Source organism: Triticum aestivum, chromosome 5D (genome assembly GCF_018294505.1).
Source record: "Triticum aestivum cultivar Chinese Spring chromosome 5D, IWGSC CS RefSeq v2.1, whole genome shotgun sequence".
Taxonomy (NCBI): domain Eukaryota; kingdom Viridiplantae; phylum Streptophyta; class Magnoliopsida; order Poales; family Poaceae; genus Triticum; species Triticum aestivum.
The window spans coordinates 273,376,629-273,395,656 of record NC_057808.1 but is presented as its reverse complement, the minus strand read 5'-3'; positions in this window follow the sequence as shown (position 1 = coordinate 273,395,656).

The window sequence follows — 19,028 nt, the reverse complement described above, 5'->3', positions numbered from 1 at the left end:
CCTCGATTTTCGGGATGGTTATTAAGGATAAGGATCTGTTAAGATACGTTTGGTATCGTTTAAAATTAATGGCAGATGACATCATGGCGGTTTTCCGTAATTCTAGGAGATGACGTCATGGCGGTTTACAATATCTTGCAAGAGCGAACAAAGAAGGACTTCTTCTAAGTATGGAGATTGACATGAACAAGTTCAAATCAACCTGGGGCCTAATGTTGGGGATATGACTATTGGGTATAACCCGCCCAGGAGGGGCCAGGTTATCCCAATGGCGTTTCATCATAACAAAGCCCATGAGGATGTAGAAGATGGTGATTTATTAAGGGGACTTATCAGGGGCCCAAAGCCCAAAGGCGGCTTAAGGCCCGTAAGTGTAAACCGCCATGTATGTATTACTTGGGTTGTAAGGTATGTATAGTTAGTCACCGAGCCGGACACGATTGTGTATGAGCCAGCCGAGACTCCATGAGCCGCGGGGCGTCAACCCGTGTATATAAAGGGACGACCCGGCGGCGGTTTAGGGCAAGAAACAAGGGATCGAAAGCTAGGTCAAGCGTAATCGCTCCCTGGTAATCGAGACATAAGTAATACCACCTCAAACTGGATTAGGCCTTTACCTTCATCACAAGGGGCTGAACCAGTATAAACTTCCTGTGGCCTTTGTCCCGTTTAACCCCTTTAAGCTAACCACATTGCGATGGCTCCACGACTAAGTCCTCACACTAGGACATCTGCCGTGACAATTCCACGACAGTGACAGTGTCTGAATCACATCTAACAAATTATTTGTAACAACGAAAGAGGGTCTAACCTTCTTTGCACATGCCAGAAACTTCCTCCCACTATCCACAGAATCAAACGCATCTAGCATCATGCATGGAGATTGATGGTGACAACGAGCAGATAGATCTTCAGCCACCCCGCTCCATTCGTTGCCACTGATGGTCCTAGGGAGCTACAAGAGGAAGAAATCACTCAAATCAACCGTCGGGTAAAAATCCTTCATTCCAAGTCATAGCCCGAGAGAGAGAGAAGAGAGGCATATGCGGGTGGTGAAGGAGTAGTCGCCGGAGGAGGAACCGCTAGAGAGGTCGTTGAAGAAGACCATGGCGACCTCGGCGGTAGGATGCGAGACGGCGTGAGCGAGGAAGCGGCTATAGCTTAGCAAGGAAGGAAGGAAGGAGGAAACAGGGGAAATGTGACTTGTGGTCGGGGAGAAAAGGGGGTGGGGAAGGGGGAAGGGCGCAGGGGTAGATATTTTGGCGGTAGGCCAAAATTTTGGAAATGTGGAGGGAAACTTTGCGCGCGGTGCCGCCGAACCATTCACTTTGAGCGATTGTGTGCATAGCAAACGATTCTTCTGCTTTACGCGCATGGGATGAGTTTGATAATTCAAATTTTGGTGGAAATTTCCCCGGGTACGCCATTGTATAATTTAACATCGCTTGCTAATTTTGGCACACAAAAGAGCATACAGCAGATAGACCACACTTACTTAATCGAGCAATTTCAGTAATTACACAGAGCCAGTTGACCTAAACATTGCTCTAACAAAAGACCAACATAAAAAACAAAGCCTAAGTACGCATAATTTTAACAAATCCGCCACCGCACGGCCTATGCATCGCCGGTGTGAGATGAGAAGTCGATGACTTGTCCTGGAGACATGCCGCCGTTGGTGGACTCCGTGTCCCCCCTGCTAAAGTCGACCGTGTCCTCGTCCTCATCCTCGGCGCCGCCCTCAAGGTTGTAGTACTCGTAGTAGTGGCTGCGCCAGAGCTCGCGTTGGTACTCCATCACCGATTCCTCGATGGACATACTCTTCTCTACCTCGACCTCGGCCACGCGCAACTCCTCCTCCCGACGCTCCTCGATCTCCGCCGCCTCCTGCATCTCCAGCTCCCACTCGGCGACCTCATGAGGAAGCAGGTGCTCCATGGCCACCGCTACCTTTTCAGACGTGGGTTGCATGCTAGAGTTCGAGGTGGCCTGGAATATCTTGGCGTGTGCATCCTCGATCTTGGCGTGGATGGCCTCGACCCGGGCCAGGGCGACATCAGCGGCACGGACGAGAGCTCGAGCGCTCTCGGCGTTTGGAGCCGCCGTTGCAGCAGCAGCTGCAGCCGTCTCGTCTGCTGCAGCTGCCCTGTCGGCTGCCGCAGACGGCCTCTCGGCGGAAGCGGCCGCGCTCAATGTGGATGGCGCGGAACGCTCGGCGTAGGTGGTCGCGCTCTCGGCGCAGGCGGCGGTGCTCGGGGGCGACATGGCCATCGTACGGGCCTTCATGAAGCGTTTCCACGGCGTCCTCTTTGCAAGAAGGGGTTGCGGGAATGGGGATCGGGATTCGTGGATTCGCGGGTTGCCGGCACTAGAGCAGACGAGCCGGCGAAGCTTAAGGAGGGAGACTGAAATAGACCCAAATATTTTCATCGCAAACGGTTCCTAGAAAACAAATGTGTGTGATGTTGTAGATATTTTCTATTAGCTGTGAAAGACGAATTTAGAGTAAAGTGCCAACGGATGATGTTTTAAATGAACGAGAAATTTTGTAGTACTAATACAACTATCATGTCAAATTTGGAAAATTTCAGGGGTCATTTGACCTTTTAAGACATTTAACTGATTTTCTAGCCTTTTAATGACCGTAATTGAAATCTGAACTACATGTACATGCAACAGCTAACCATAACGGTTTGAAAACTCATATTTCATGTACTTGTGTACGATTTAATTCCATGTGCAGTAAATTGGAAGGAAGTTGCAAACATATTGGTCTAACGGCTATGACACAATTAAGCATGGAGTGACATGGCATTTAATTCCAAAAAATAAATAAAAAATCAGAAACACAAGAAACCTAGGTTGATTTATGTCATGCCACCAAGATGATATGGTAAAAAAATTGGCATGTTTGACGAAAGTTTGGACACACACCCCTCACAAACCGGAGCAACTCACTAGAAGGCTCGTGCTTCCGAGAAGGAACAATGCATGTTTGATGGCGAACGGGAGATAGCTTCCTCTTACGGCCTTCAATTTTTTTTCTATGTCTAACGTGCACTACTACAACTGTAATATGAAATTTTTGAAAATTCTAGGTGTCATTTGACCTTTTAAAGACATTTAAGTGAATTTCTAGCCATTTAATGACCGTAATTCAAATTTGAACTACATCTACATGCAAAGGCTAACCAAAACGATTTGAAAAATCATATTTCTGTACTTGTGTGTGAGTTAATTCCATGTGCAGTAAACTAGAAGGAATTTTCAAACATATTTGTCTCACGACGTGGACACATGCATGCATACGTATGCATGGAGTGACATGGCATTTTGATTCCAAAAAAAATCAGAAACACATGAAACCTTGCTTGATTTAATGTCATGCCACCAAGAAGATGTGGTAAAGAAATTGGCATGTTTGACGAAAGTTTGGACACACACCCCTCACAAACCGGAGCAACTCGCAAGAAGGTTCGTGGTTTCGAGAGGGAACAATGCATGTTTGATGACGAACGGGAGATAGCTTCCTCTTATGGCCTTCAAATTTTCTACGTCTAACGTGTAGTACTAAAACTATAATGTGAAATTTTGGAAAATTCTAGGGGTCATTTGACCTTTTAAAGACATTTAAGTGATTTTCTGACCATTTAATGACCGTAATTCAAATTTGAACTACATGTACATGCAACGCCTAACCAAAACGGTCTAAAAAATCATATATATGTACTTGTGTGCGTGTTAATTCCATGTGCAGTAAATTAGAAGGAATTTTCAAACATATTGGTCTCACGACATGGACACATGCATACGTATGCATGGAGCGACATGGCATTTTAATTCCAAAAAATAAAAAAATGATCAGAAAAACATGAAACCTTGGTTGATGTAATGTCATGCCACCAAGATGATGTGGTAAAGAAATTGGCATGTTTGACGAACGTTTGGACACACGCCCCTCACAAACCGGAGCAACTCACTAGAAGGTTCGCGGTTTCGAGAGGGAACAATGCATGTTTGATGATGAACGGGAGATAGCTTCCTCTTACGGCCTTCAAATTTTTTCCTATGTTTAACGTGCACTAATACAACTGTCATGTGAAAATTTGGAAAATTTCAGGGGTCATTTGACCTTTAAAAGACATTTAAGTGATTTTCTAACCATTTAATTACCGTAATTCAAATTTGAAGTACATCTACATGCAACGCCTAACCATAACGGTTTGAAAAATCATATTTTTTGTGTACTTGTGTGCAAGTTAATTCCATGTGTAGTAAATTAGAAGGAATTTTCAAATATATTGGTCTCAAGGCATGGGCACATGCATGGAGTGCCATGGCATTTTAATTCCAAAAGATAAAAAAAGATCAGAAAAACATGAAACCTTGGTTGATGTAATGTCATGCCACCAAGATGATGTGGTAAAGAAATTGGCATGTTTGACGAACGTTTGGACACACACCCCTCACAAACCGGAGCAACTCGCTAGAAGGTTCATGGTTCCGAGAGGGAACAATGTATGTTTGATGACGAACGGGAGATTGCTTCCTCTTACGGCCTTCAAATTTTTTCCTACGTTTAACGTGCACTAATCCAACTGTCATGTGAAAATTTGGAAAATTTCAAGGGTCATTTGACCTTTTAAAGACATTTAAGTGACTTTCTAACCATTTAATGACCGTAATTGAAATTTGAACTACATCTACATGCAACACCTAACCATAACAGTTTGAAAAATCATATTTTTGTGTACTTGTGTGCGAGTTAATTCTATGTGCAGTAAATTAGATGGAATTTTCAAACATATTGGTCTCAAGGCATGGGCACATGCATGGAGTGCATGTCGTGGCATTTTAATTCCAAAAAATAAAAAATGATCAGAAAAACGTGAAACCTTGGTTGATGTAATGTCATGCCATCAAGATGATGTGGTAAACAAATTGGCATGTTTGACGAACGTTTGGACACACACCCTCACAAACCGGAGCAACTCCCTAGAAGGTTCGTGGTTCTGAGAGGGAGCAATGTATGTTTGATGACGAACGGGAGATAGCTTCCTCTTACGGCCTTCAAACTTTTTCGACGTCTAACATGCACTAATACAACTATCATGTGAAAATTTGGAAAATTTCTGGGGTCATTTGACCTTTTAAAGACATTTAAGTGATTTTCTAACCATTTAATGACCGTAATTCAAATTTGAACTACATCTACATGCAACGCCTAACCATAATGGCTTGAAATTCATATTTTTGTGTACTTGTGTGCGAGTTAATTCCATGTGCAGTAAATTAGAAGGAATTTTCAAACATATTGGTCTCAAGGCATGGGCACATGCATGGAGTGCATGCCATGGCATTTTAATTCCAAAAAATTAAAAAAGATCAGAAAAACATGAAACCTTGGTTGATGTAATGTCATGCCACCAAGATGATGTGGTAAAGAAATTGGCATGTTTGACGAACGTTTGGACACACACCCCTCACAAACCGGAGCAACTCACTAGAATGTTCGTGGTTCCGAGAGGGAACAATGCATGTTTGATGACGAACGGGAGATAGCTTCCTCTTACGGCCTTCAAATTTTTTCCTACGTTTAACATGCACTAATACAACTATCATGTGAATATTTGGAAAATTTCTGGGGTCATTTGACCTTTTAAAGACATTTAAGTGATTTTCTAACCATTTAATGACCGTAATTAAAATTTGAACTAGATCTACATGCAACGCCTAACCATAACGGTTTGAAAAATCATATTTTTGTGTACTTGTGTGCGAGTTAATTCCATGTGCAGTAAATTAGAAGGAATTTTCAAACATATTGGTCTCAAGGCATGGGCACATGCATTGAGTGCATGCCATGGCATTTTAATTCCAAAAAAATAAAAAATGATCAGAAAAACATGAAACCTTGGTTGATGTAATGTCATGCCACCAAGATGATGTGGTAAAGAAATTGGCATGTTTGACAAACGTTTGGACACACACCCCTCACAAACCGGAGCAACTCGCTAGAAGGTTCTTGGTTCCGAGAGGCTACAATGCATGTTTGATGACGAACGGGAGATAGCTTCCTCTTACGGCCTTCAAAAAATTTACTATGTTTAACGTGCACTAATACAACTGTGATGTGAAAATTTGGAAAATTTCTGGGGTCATTTGACCTTTTAAAGACATTTAAGAGATTTTATAACCATTTAATGACCGTAATTCAAATTTGAACTACATCTACTGCAACGCCTAACCATAACGGTTTGAAAAATCATATTTTTGTGTACTTGTGTGCGAGTTAATTCCATGTGCAGTAAATTAGAAGGAATTTTAAAACATATTGGTCTCAAGGCATGGGCACATGCATGGAGTGCATGCCATGGCATTTTAATTCCAAAAAATAAAAAATGATCAGAAAAACATAAACCTTGCTTGATTTAATGTCATGCCACCAAGATGATGTGGTAAAAAAATTGGCCTGTTTGACGAACGTTTCGACACACACCCCTCACAAACCGGAGCAACTCACTAGAAGGTTCGTGGTTCCGAGAGGGAACAATGCATGTTTGATGACGAACGGGAGATTGCTTCCTCTTACGGCCTTCAAAGTTTTTCCTACGTTTAACGTGCACTAATACAACTGTCATGTGAAAAGTTGGAAAATTTCAGGGGTCATTTGACCTTTTAAAGACATTTAAGTGATTTTCTAACCATTTAATGACCGTAATTCAAATTTGAACTACATCTACATGCAACGCCTAACCAAAACGGTTTGAAAAATCATATTTTTGTGTACTTGTGTGTGAGTTAAAAATCATCAGATGACGTAAATATCTGGTTTTCAAAAAAGAAAATGTGAAGATCTGGCAAGACAACTGCCCCCACACGATTGGCACTCTATCTCGCGCCTCGAGGGTTGGTAGGTGATTGGCGGGGATCATTAATCAGACCCGGTTCTGTATTGGAAACCGTCAGCTATTATGTTCACACACGGATTTTGCTGCGGGAATCGTGTGTAATTCAAACTATAGTACTCGTAAATTCCGGCGACCGGCGTGTGTACTGTCCCCGTCGATCTAGATTCTGGATGCCAATAAATACTACCTTGCTCACGTCGTCCCGCCTGCATTCTCATCTACATCCTCCCCTCGCTCGCCCTCTCTCTCTCTCTCTCTCTCTCTCTCTCTCTCTCAAATCTCTGCCATGGCGCCGCCGCCCCCCGAGGACACTCACTCGATTAGCAGCGACGAGGACCCCTACGCGCCGCCTAACGAGGTTGTGCCGGAACCCCAAATTTGGATTGGTTTTGGGGCCAGTACAATCTTTGTCTGTGGAAGTCGCTTCCGCCGGCTGAGAAAACCAGGCAAGTGGCGTTCAAGAAGGAGATGGCGGAGGAGGAAGCCAGGTACCAGGCGGCCTGTGAAGCCCGTGATGCCACCTGGAAAAAGGAGGCGGCGGAGCTTTGGGGGCGGGCACGTCATCGTGCCGAGGAGGTGTATGAAGACGGGTACTTCGCGATTAAGGTCATAGGCGTTGGGCACCTCATTGCTGCGTGGAGGTGGGCCGATAAGCTCCAGCGTGCCACCGACGAGGAGCTCCGGTGGGCGCCCAACGAAATGGCAAGATCGGCCGCGCGCGTCCGCCAGCAAGAGGCAGATCAATACGTCAAGTGCTGCGAGGCGGAGGAGTCGGAGTACTGCCTCCGCACTGGGAAGACGCCACTCACCAGGGAGCTGCTGGCGAGGAGCTGCCGGAATACTGGCCCCAGGAGGGATTATTAGTTTTTGTATTGTTCGTTTTCAATTTTATGCATTGTACCTAGTAGTTAAGTATCATCACGTATATGTGATGATATTATATATATATATATATATATATATTCTGTGATGAACTAATGAACAATTAATATATATATATATATTATGAATTCCATTTTCTATCTATTTTTGTATACTAATTTGAATTTAGCTGTTATCATCCACATATACAGAAGGGAAAGCGTATATACACACATTGAAACAAAACATATAAGAATGGAAAACATAGTACACACATTGAAACAGAGCAATACTATGATTGCTGTGAATACATAGCTATCCACGTCGAAACAACTTTTCAAAATAAAACGCGTCCATGAGACCATGACCAGCAGCCCTTGCCTACGGTAGCTCTTGGCTCTGCCTGAACTCGTGCAGGCGTTCGTCCAAGCGGTCGACATGCTCGCGGTACATCTGGAGCGCGATCTCGAGCTCCAAGTTGGCTATTTCATTGGAGATCACCAGCTCGAGGATGCGACGACCATGTTCCTCTACAGCACCCAGGTGGACACCTGCGCCAAGGAGGCAGTCGAGCCTACGGACCAGCACGTTGGCATCCAGCGGGCCGCGGACAAGGCGAACGGCGTGGCGGGCATCCGGTGCAAGTACGGCGCGGCCGGCCTCTGGTGCAAGTACGGTGCTGAAGGCCTCTGCCCACTCCTGGCGAGGAACGGGGGTACTGACGGGACGTGTACCCAGCTACGATGCCGTGTCGATAGCAGGCAAGCGCCGATGGATCCGCTCTTACTGCGCAGTGCGCCTCTCGCTCTGCGGCACTCCAACGGTCTCGCCGTGCGGCGAGCCGCAGCCTATCAGCGCGGACACGCCTAGCTTGCTCTGCGGCGCGCCATCGATCATGTTGTGTGGCGAGCTGCAGCCTGTCGGCGCTGACATGCCTATCTTGATCCATGGCGCTCAAGCGCCATGTGCCAAAGGTCTGCTCAACCCTGGCGATGACGCGCATCACAGCGTCATCCATCACGTTGCCGGGGAGCACCTCAGCCTCGACGGGCCGTGGCGCCTGCTCGTTTTCCTCGTCGACAAGGTTGATGGCAGAGGCGACGCTTTGGTGGGTTGGCATGCTTGGAAAAGGTGGATGTGCTACAGGCTGCGCTTGTCGCCCCCGTGTGTTGCGCACCGCCTATGCGCAATATAGCAGGGCGGCGGGAAACAAGTGAGGAAATGGTGGGAAACGGTGGCGTGTTCATAAAACACCATCAATTAATGGAAACTTAGCATAGGAGGAACATCGAGCTAGCACTAGAAGTAGATGATGATCAGATGAACACGGACCACACTAGGGAACCCGTCGGTGATGAATTCATCAATCCCAAACGGTTGAATAGTAGCAAGCGTTTGCCCACAACACACACGGCCTATTCCATCACAAACAGGTCGGATGGATCAACTGTATGCCACATATCGCACATTGTCAAAAAGTAATGCGGTAGACCTTCTCTAACATGTCTTAAAAAAAATAAAAAAACAAGGACCTCGAGCTTAAATTAGCTGAGGGAATGGGTCATTTTGGTCATTTGACCAAAATGACCCATCCTATCAGTTAATTTAACATCAACACAACTTCCCATCCAGTCACCCATCTGATGGCTGCTCCAGCCTGAGCACACTTAACTTCATAGTTTTCTTACATGAGCTACTGGTGGAACAGCTAGTCCTTGCTGATAGGAATGCCTCTTCGCATCCTTATGGCGTATCCAGATGACCGCTGATGTCTACTACGCAACCTTCTTCTTGTAGACATTGTTGGGCCTCCAAGTGCAGAGGTTTGTAGGACAATAGCAAATTTACCTCAAGTGGATGACCTAAGGTTTATCAATCCGTGGGAGGCGTAGGATGAAGATGGTCTCTCTCAAACAACCCTGCAACCAAATAACAAAGAGTCTCTTGTGTCCCCAACACACCCAATACAATGGTAAATTGTATAGGTGCACTAGTTTGGCGAAGAGATGCTGATACAAGTGCAATATGGATAGTAGATATAGGTTTTTGTAATCTGAAATTATAAAAACTGCAAGGTAACAAGCGATAAAAGTGAGCATAAACGGTATTGCAATGCTAGGAAACAAGGCCTAGGGTTCATACTTTCACTAGTGCAAGTTCTCTCAACAATAATAACATAATTGGATCATATAACTATCCCTCAACATGAAACAAAGAGTCACTCCAAAGTCACTAATAGCGAAAACAAATGAAGAGATTATTGTAGGGTACGAAACCACCTCAAAGTTATCCTTTCTGATCGATCTATTCAAGAGTCCGTAGTAAAATAACACGAAGCTATTCTTTTCATTCAATCTATCATAGAGTTCGTACTAGAATAACACCTTAAGACACAGATCAACCAAAACCCTAATGTCACCTAGATACTCCAATGTCACCTCAAGTATCCACGGGTATGATTATACGATATGCATCACACAATCTCAGATTCATCTATTCAACCAACACAAAGAACTTCAAAGATTGCCCCAAAGGTCCTACCGGAGAGTTAAGACGAAAACGTGTGCCAACCCCTATGCATAAGTTCACAAGGTCACTGAACCCGCAAGTTGATCACCAAAACATACATCTAGTAGATCACGTGAATATCCCATTGTCACCACAGATAAGCACATGCAAGACATACATCAAGTGTTCTCAAATCCTTAAAGACTCAATCCGATAAGATAACTTCAAAGGGAAAACTCAATCCGTTACAAGATAGTAGAGGGGGAGAAACATCATAAGATCCAACTATAATAGCAAAGCTAACAATACATCAAGATTGTGCCACATCAAGACCACGAGAGAGAGAGATCAAACACATAGCTACTGGTACATACCCTCAGCCCCGAGGGTGAACTACTCCCTCCTCGTCATGGAGAGCGCCGTGATGATGAAGATGGCCACCGGTGAGGGATCCCCCTCCGGCAGGGTGCCGGAACAGGGTCCCGATTGGTTTTTGGTGGCTACAGAGGCTTGCGGCGGCGGAACTCCCGATCTAGGTTAAATTCTGGAAGTTTGGGGATTTATAGGAGAGGTTGGCGTCGAGAACAAGTCAGGGGGGGGCCCACAGGGAGTCCACGAGGCAGGGGGCACGCCCCAGGGGGGTGGGCGCGCCCTCCACCCTCGTGGGGCCCATGGGACTCCCCTCCGGTAACTCTTCGTTCCAGTATTTTTTATATTTTCCAGAAAAAATCTCCGTTGATTTTCACCGCATTCCGAGAACTTATATTTCTGCACAAAAACAACACCACGGTAGTTCTACTGAAAACAGCGTCAGTCCGGGTTAGTTCTAACCAAATCATACCAAAATCATGTAGAAATATTATAGACATGGCATGAATACATCAAAAATTATAGATACGTTGGAGGCATATCAGCATCCCCAAGCTTAATTCCTGCTCGTCCTCGAGTAGGTAAATGATAAAAACAGAATTTTTGATGTGGAATGCTACCTAACATAATTTTCAATGTAATTTTCTTTATTGTGGCATGAATATTCAGATCCGAAAGATTCAAGACAAAAGTTTAATATTGACATAAAAATAATAATACTTCAAGCATACTAACCAAGCAATTATGTCTTCTCAAAATAACATAGCCAAAGAAAGCTCATCCCTACAAAATCATATAGTTTGGCCATGCTCCATCTTCGTCACACAAAATGCTCAAATCATGCACAACCCCGATCACAAGCCAATCAATTGTTTCATACTTTAGTATTCTCAAACTTTTTGTACTTTCACGCAATACATGAGCGCGAGCCATGGACATAGCACTATGGGTGGAATAGAATATGATGATGGAGGTTGTGTGGAGAAGACAAAAAAGGAGAAAGTCTCACATCGACGAGGCTAATCAACGGGCTATGGAGATGCCCATCAATTGATGTCAATGCGGGGAGTAGGGATTTCCATGCAACAGATGCACTAGAGCTATAAATGTATGAAAGCTCAACAAAAGAAACTAAGTGGGTGTGCATCCAATTTGCTTGCTCATGAAGACCTAGGGCATTTGAGGAAGCCCATTGTTGGAATATACAAGCCAAGTTCTATAATGAAAAATACCCACTAGTATATGAAAGTGACAAAATAAGAGACTCTCTATCATGAAGATCATGTTGCTACTTTGAAGAACAAGTGTGGAAAAGGATAGTAACATTGCCCCTTCTCTCATTTTCTCTCTTTTTTTTGTGCCTTCTCTTTTTTTTGATTTGGCCTTTCTCTTTTTTTGGGCCTTCTCCTTTTTTATTTGGCCTTTCTCTTTTTTTCCTCACACAGGACAATGCTCTAATAATGATGATCATCACACCTCTATTTATTTACAACTCAAGGATTACAACTCGATTCTAGAACAAAATATGACTCTATATGAGTGCCTCTGGCGGTGTACCGGGATGGGCAATGAATCAAGAGTGACATGTATGAAAAGTTATGCATGGTGGCCTTGCCACAAATACGATGTCAACTACATGATCATGCAAGGCAATATGACAATGATAAAGCATGTCATAACAAACGGAACGGTGGAAAGTTGCATGGCAATATATCTCGGAATGGCTATGGAAATGCCATAATAGGTAGGTATGGTGGCTGTATATAAGGAGGCTTATGTGTGATAGAGCGTATCATATCACGGGGTTTGGATGCGCCGGTGAAATGTGCACCAACTCTCGAGGTGAGAAAGGGCAATGCACGGTACCAAAGAGGCTAGCAATGATGGAAGGGTGAGAGTGCGTCTAATCCATGGACTCAACATTAGTCATAAAGAACTCACATACTTACTGCAAAAATATACAAGTCATCAAACCCAAAGCACTACGCGCATGCTCCTAGGGGGATAGGTTGGTAGGAAAAGACCATCGCTCGTCCCCGACTGCCACTCATAGGGAAAGCAATCAAAGAACACCTCATGCTTCAAATTTGTCACACAACGGTTACCATACGTGCATGCTACGGGACTTGCAAACCTCAACACAAGTATTTCTCAATTTCACAATTACTCAGCTAGCACGACTCTAATATCACCATCTTTATATCTCAAAACAATTATCAAGTATCAAACTTCTCATAGTATTTAATGCACTTGATATGAAAGTTTTATTATACCCATCTTGGATACCTATCATACACTACTAGGAAAAGGGCTATAGATGATATGGCCACTAATGGCGCACCAGACATGTGGTGCGCCATTACTATATACTAATGGCGCACCATGTGTTGGTGCGCCATTAGTGTGAAAATACTAATGGCGCACCACATCCACGGTGCGCCATTAGTAAATTTTTTTTTAATTTTTTCAAAACTACTAATGGTGCACCGTGGGATGGTGCGCCATTAGTAGTTCAACTAGTAATGGCGCACCATCCCACGATGCGCCATTAGTAATTATGTTTCAAAAAAAAATTTCAAATTTTTTTATTTTTATTTTTTGAACTACTAATGGCGCACCACTCACAAGTGCGCCATTAGTAATTTTGTTACAAATTTTATTTCAAAATTTTTTATCTTTTTTGAAAAACTACTAATGGCGCACGGTTGGGGTGGTGCGCCATTAGTAGTTCACCCCCCCCCCCCGTGGACCGCCTTTTCAGTTTAAAAAAATAAAAGAAAATGATGGAAATGTCAAAAAAATAAAATAAAATAAGTTTCCCATGTGATATGTGGTCTAGTTGTTTGGAAAATTAACAAATATGAATTTCGACTTTATTTGCAAAATCTCTCTGGAATTTCTTAAAATGGGCATAACTTTTGCATACGAACTCGAATGAAAAAGTTTTTTATATGAAAAATCATCTACTCGAAAAGTTACATCCGAATTTAACCGGGGGAATCCCGTTAAACATTTTCAAAATCCTCAAAAACCTAACAGAAAAAAGATACGGGGCTTTCAAGATCTAGAGGCAAAAAAATTCAAAATTTTCAAACTTACTAGTGGCGCACCGGTTGCTAGGTGCGCCACTAGTAACAGAACAAAATATTGGTTTTGAATTTTTTTTCAAAAAATGATTCGTAATATGACAGGGAAGTTTGAAATATTTTTCGAAATTTCATCATACTCATGAATATGAACAAAGTCCTAGACATCAACAAGGTTTAATAGGATTGATATGATAGATATATCAACAAGTGGCTGTTAAGTGAGGTGGTGCTGGGGTTGGATAGAACCGCGAAGTTAAGTGTGCTCGGGCTGGAGTAGTGTGAGGATGGGTGACCTTTCGAGAAGTTTGACCACTTAGTGCGATTTGACTTGAAATTAAGCATATTGACTTGAGATTAAGCCATAGTGACTCGAGATTAAGAAAAAATTGAAAACAAAATTTGAACATTTTTTTGAAATTTTTTGAAAATTTGAACATTTTTGAATTTTTTTTAAAAAAATATTTCTGAAAAAATATTTGAAAAAAAATTGTTACTAATGGCGCACTTCTATGTGGTGCGCCATTACTAAGTCCGATAGTAATGGCGCACCGTGGCATATACTAATGGCGCACCAGCGGTGCGCCATTAGTAAAAATTACTAGTGGCGTGATGCTAGTGGCGCACCAGTAGTGCGCCATTAGTAGGCAAAACTGGTGCGCCACTAGTAGGCCTTTTTCTAGTAGTGATATTAGGACTAATTTTATAGCCAAAGCAAATTACCATGTTGTTTAGGACTCTCAAAATAATATAAGTGAAGCATGAGAGTTCATCTATTTCTTCAAAATAAAACCACCGCCATGCTCTAAATTGATATAAGTGAAGCACTAGAGCAAACGACAAACTACTGTGAAAGATATAAGTGAAGATCAATGAGTAGTTGAATAATTATATAACTATGTGAAGACTCTCTAACATTTAAGAATTTCAGATCTTGGTATTTTACTCAAACAGCAAGCAAAACAAAATAAAATAAAATGACGCTCCAAGCAAAACACATATCATGTGATGAATAAAAATATAGCTCTAAGTAAAGTTACCGATGAACAAAGACGAAAGAGGGGATGCCATCCGGGGCATACCCAAGCTTAGGCTCTTGGTTGTCCTTGAATATTACCTCGGGGTGCCTTGGGCATCCCGAAGCTTAGGCTCTTGCCACTCCTTATTCCATAGTCCATCGAATCTTTACCCAAAACTTGAAAACTTCACAACACAAAACTCAACAGAAAACTCGTAAGCTCCGTTAGTATAAGAAAATAAATCACCACTTAGGTACTGTTGTGAACTCATTCTAAATTCATATTGGTGTAATATCTACTGTATTCCAACTTCTCTATGGTTCATACCCTCCGATACTACTCATAGATTCATCAAAATAAGCAAACAACACATAGAAAACAAAATCTGTCAAAAACCGAATAGTCTGTAGTAATCTGGTAACTTTCCATACTTCTGTAACTCCAAAAATTCTACCAAATTAGGAAAACCTGAGAAATTTGTGTACCAATCCAGAGCAAAAAGAATCAGATCAAAATCACATTTATGTGAATTATCAAAACTAATTTACTGGGCGCAAAAGTTTCTGATTTTCAGCAGGATCAACACAACTATCACTGTAAGATATCCTAAAGGTCTTACTTGGCACTTTATTGAAACAAAAGATATAAAACATGATTACTAAAATAGCATAATCATGTGAACACACAAAAACAGTAAAGGTAAATATTGGGTTGTCTCCCAACAAGTGCTTTTCTTTATTGCCTTTTTAGCTAGGCATGATGATTTTAATGATGCTCACATAAAAGATAAGAATTGAAACATAAAGAGAGCATCATGAAGAATATGACTAGCACATTTAAGTCTGACCCACTTCCTATGCATAGGGATTTTGTGAGCAAACAACTTATGGGAACAATAATCAACTAGCATAGGAAGGCAAAACAAGCAAATCTTCAAGATTTTCAACACATAGAGAGGAAACTTGATATTATTGCAATATGTAGAAGCATATGATCCTCTCTCATAATAATTTTCAGTAGCATCATGAATGAATTCAACCAAATAACCAGCACATAAAGCATTCTTTTCATGATCTACATGCATAGAAATTTTACTACTCTCCACATAAGCAAATTTATTCTCATCAATAGTAGTGGGAGCAAACTCAACAAAATAACTATCATGTGAAGCATAATCCAATTGAAAATTAAAATCATGATGACAAGTTTCATGGTTATCTTTATTCTTTAGAGAATACGTGTCATCACAATAATCATCATAAATAGGAGATGCTTTCATCATAATAAATTTGCTCATCAAAACTTGGGGGACTAAACATATCATCTTCATCAAGAATAGCATCCCCAAGCTTGTGGCTTTGCATATCATTTGCATCATGGGTATTCAAAGAATTCATACTAACAACATTGCAATCATGCTCATCATTCACATATTTTATGCCAAGCATTCTATGTAATTCTTCTTCTAGTACTTGAGCACAATTTTCCTTCCCATCATTTTCACGAAAGACATTAAAAAGATGAAGCATATGAGGCAACCTCAATTCCATTTTTTTGTAGTTTTCTTTTATAGACTAAACTAGTGATAAAAAAAGAAACAAAAAGATTCGATTGCAAGATCTAAAGATATACCTTCAAGCACTCACCTCCCCGGCAACGGCGCCAGAAATTGCTTGATGTCGACTACACAACCTTCTTCTTGTAGACGTTGTTGGGCCTCCAAGTGCAGAGGTTTGTAGGACAATAGCAAATTTCCCTCAAGTGGAGTATCAATCCGTGGGAGGTGTAGGATGAAGATAGTCTCTCTCAAACAAACCTGCAACCAAATAACAAAGAGTCTCTTGTGTCCCCAACACACCCAATACAATGGTAAATTGTATAGGTGCACTAGTTCGGCAAAGAGATGGTGATGCAAGTGCAATATGGATGGTAGATATAGGTTTTTGTAATCTGAAATTATAAAAACAACAAGGTAACAAGCGATAAAAGTGAGCGTAAACGGTATTGCAATGCTAGGAAACAAGGCCTAGGGTTCATACTTTCACTAGTGCAAGTTCTCTCAACAATAATAACATAATTGGATCATATAACTATCCCTCAACATGCAACAAAGAGTCACTCCAAAGTCACTAATAGCGGAGAACTCACGAAGAGATTGTTGTAGGGTACGAAACCACCTCAAAGTTATCCTTTCTGGTCGATCTATTCAAGAGTCCGTAGTAAAATAACACGAAGCTATTCTTTCCGTTCGATCTATCATAGAGTTCGTAATAGAATAACACCTTAAGACACAAATCAACCAAAACCCTAATGTCACCTACATACTCCAATGTCACCTCAAGTATCCACGGGTATGATTATACGATATGCATCACACAATCTCATATTCATCTATTCAACCAACACAAAGAACTTCAAAGAGTGCCCCAAAGTTCCTACCGGAGAGTCAAGACGAAAACGTGTGACAACCCCTATGCATAAGTTCACAAGGTCACTGAACCCGCAAGTTGATCACCAAAACATACATCAAGTAGATCACGTGAATATCCCATTGTTACCACAGATAAGCACATGCAAGACATACATCAAGTGATCTCAAATCCTTAAAGACTCAATCCGATAAGATAACATCAAAGGGAAAACTCAATCCATTACAAGAGAGTAGAGGGGGCGAAACAGCATAAGATCCAAGTATAATAGCAAAGCTCGTGATACATCAAGATCGTGCAACATCAAGAACACGAGAGAGAGAGAGATCAAACACATAGCTACTGGTACATACCCTCAGCCCCGAGAGTGAACTACTCCCTCCTTGTCATGGATAGCGTCGGAATGATGAAGATGGCCACCGGTGAGGGATCCCCCTCCGGCAGGGTGCCGGAACAGGGTCCCAATTGGTTTTTGGTGGCTACAGAGGCTTGCGGCGGCGGAACTCCCGATCTAGGTTAAGTTCTGGAAGTTTGGAGCTTTATAGGAGAGGTTGGCGTCGAGAACAAGTCAGGGGGCCCCACAGGGTGTCCACGAGGCAGGGGGCGTGCCCCGGGGGGCTGGGCGCGCCCTCCACCCTCGTGGGGCCCACGGGACTCCCCTCCGGTAACTCTTCATTCCAGTATTTTTTATATTTTCCAGAAATATCTTCGTTGATTTTCAGCGCATTCCGAGAACTTTTATTTCTGCACAAAAACAAACACCACGGTAGTTCTGCTGAAAACAGTGTCAGTCCGGGTTAGTTCTAACCAAATCATACCAAAATCATGTAGAAATATTATAAACATGGCATGAATACATAAAAAGTTATAGATACGTTGGAGACATATCAACCGCCCGTCCCACAATGGCCAATAGATGTTGTGTAGACAGAGCATATCACATATGTCTTATTAGAAGCAATCTTCTGTGTTATTATCGGTCTTCTCACACATTTCTAATTACAGACATGTTTGCCGCGTATCACACACATCTTGTTATATTGAACCGTTTTTGTTCTCTTGCCTAATCACAAACAGTTCATCCGAGTGAACCGTATGTTGTACATCACACACACCTTGATCGGGCTGACCGTTTATTTTGTGTTGCCTAATCACAAATAGTTCATCCGAGTGAGCCGTATGCTCGCACACACCTTCATTTGGCTGCCCGTTTCTTTTGTTCCTCCTCATTGCAAACAGTTAATTGAGCTGAACCGTATGCCCTACATCGCACACGCAACTAAAATCTTAACCGTGTTTGATGCATCCTCCGTCGCAAACGTTTTGCACCTTTTTGATGGTTATTTTACACCACCGTTTGCGATTATGGCATCGCACACAGTTTCGTCGAAGGGTCTCTGATCGTAGTGTTGTGTTAGCAGCATCCTGCAGTAGTGACAACAGAGTTTTTTGCAATAATACCATGGTGTGACGTTGAAGGGAAGAAAGGACATGCGAGAGAGCGATGACCGAGCCAGAGGGAAGTCAATTGGGGGAGGTGCGAGGGTTGCAACGGTGTTTGGAGTAGTTGTGGGCCGAATGCTATGAAAATATAATCTAAACCCGCCGGAATAAATGCCTACACAAATTAATCCAAGGTTGGAGTCCCCCTCGCAATGTAAATAGCTCCGGCTTTACAAGGGATGGAGAGGTAACTTCAATGTGTGGAAGATATGGCGTGAGAAAGCGAGGTCAATCGAGAGACATATAGATAGAGAGACAAAGTGAGTGTGGTCCGACATTCATTGAAAAGATATATATGCTCTGGAGAGATATTGTCCGATTGAGCTTTTGGGAAGGGTGAGG